Here is a 1,993-nt window from a genome sequence, read left to right as displayed (position 1 = left end):
GGGGCAGAGCCCCACTTGGGTGCCAAAGCGAACTCTCCCAGCACAGCGCACGCGCCAACACATCCGCACAGCTGCGATACAAACCACCTGCGAGAACCGCGGGGGCGACCGAGCAGCAGACGGCGTCGCGGCGCCGAGTGCCGGGCGGCGGCGCATCCTCAACGCACACAGTCCTCAATCGGACCAGCACACTGCAGATGTCCACCGCGCTTCGCACCGGGCCCGGGAGGACCCACTTTGGCCGCACGGCGCCGCGCGCTGGGTGCGCCGGCACGCAGATGCGCCGCCTGCCGCGTCCGTCAGCCGGCGCGCCTGCCACTGGGCGCCCCCACCAGCCGGCTGCCGCGCGTGCGCCCACGCAGCGCGCGGCCAGCACGCCGGGCGCCCCCCCCTCACCGGCCGGGGACGGTCCCACCCAGCCACCGCCGCGTATCGCTTCATACCCACATGCCCACTCACGTTCGTGGGTATGACGGGTGTCGCTGAAGCAACCGGTTAATACCTGTACCGATCGTCGATATCAACGATTCACCTCCAGCGCGAACAACCGCGCAACAACGGATTTCCAGTTCATTTGCGTAACTTGGGCAGCAAACGTAGACATCCATCTACATTTGCGACTTCTACGAGTCTTGCATGCCTGGATGTTGTGTGTCACGACGCACTCCATCAGCATACATACACGCTGCGACGTGTGCACGAAAGAACACGTGGAAGGTGGCCAGCGTACGTATGCGAATGCCATTGCACAGCTGCGAAGCGCATTCAACACGCGAACTCCTGACCGACGAGCTAGAGGTGACAGGAGGGGAGGGGGGGGGGGGGCGGGGGCGATATACGTCCTATTGCAGTACACAATACAGTGGATAGCGGGACCATGTGGAAAGTAAGCAACACTCGCAAGATGTGAGGGTACGCACCGTAAAATGAATCAATACGCAGAACACCACAGTGTGCGCGAAGTGAACTATGTTGAGATGGTTGCAATTAGGCAACGCTACACGAATTCCTAGATTCATATAACTAACAATTACAGGGCAGGTTAAGGCGCAACGTGGGTTAGGTTAGGGCGCAACGTGGGTTAGGTTAAGGCGCAACTTGGGTTAGGTTAAGGCGCAACTTGGGTTAGGTTAAGGCGCAACTTGGGTTAGGTTAAGGCGCAACTTGGGTTAGGTTAAGGCGCAACTTGGGTTAGGTTAAGGCGCAACTTGGGTTAGGTTAAGGCGCAACTTGGGTTAGGTTAAGGCGCAACTTGGGTTAGGTTAAGGCGCAACTTGGGTTAGGTTAAGGCGCAACGTGGGTTAGGTTAAGGCGCAACGTGGGTTAGGTTAAGGCGCAACGTGGGTTAGGTTAAGGCGCAACGTGGGTTAGGTTAAGGCGCAACGTGGGTTAGGTTAAGGCGCAACGTGGGTTAGGTTAAGGCGCAACGTGGGTTAGGTTAAGGCGCAACGTGGGTTAGGTTAAGGCGCAACGTGGGTTAGGTTAAGGCGCAACGTGGGTTAGGTTAAGGCGCAACGTGGGTTAGGTTAAGGCGCAACGTGGGTTAGGTTAAGGCGCAACGTGGGTTAGGTTAAGGCGCAACGTGGGTTAGGTTAAGGCGCAACGTGGGTTAGGTTAAGGCGCAACGTGGGTTAGGTTAGGGCGCAACGTGGGTTAGGTTAAGGCGCAACGTGGGTTAGGTTAGGGCGCAACGTGGGTTAGGTTAGGGCGCAACGTGGGTTAGGTTAGGGCGCAACGTGGGTTAGGTTAGGGCGCAACGTGGGTTAGGTTAGGGCGCAACTTGGGTTAGGTTAGGGCGCAACGTGGGTTAGGTTAGGGCGCAACGTGGGTTAGGTTAGGGCGCAACGTGGGTTAGGTTAGGGCGCAACGTGGGTTAGGTTAGGGCGCAACTTGGGTTAGGTTAAGGCAGAAGTTGGGTTAGGTTAAGGCAGAAGTTGGGTTAGGTTAAGGCAGAAGTTGGGTTAGGTTAAGGCAGAAGCTGGGTTAGGTTAAG

Source organism: Schistocerca nitens, chromosome 7 (genome assembly GCF_023898315.1).
Source record: "Schistocerca nitens isolate TAMUIC-IGC-003100 chromosome 7, iqSchNite1.1, whole genome shotgun sequence".
NCBI classification, from domain to species: domain Eukaryota; kingdom Metazoa; phylum Arthropoda; class Insecta; order Orthoptera; family Acrididae; genus Schistocerca; species Schistocerca nitens.
Note: the sequence above shows the minus strand (reverse complement) of the source record.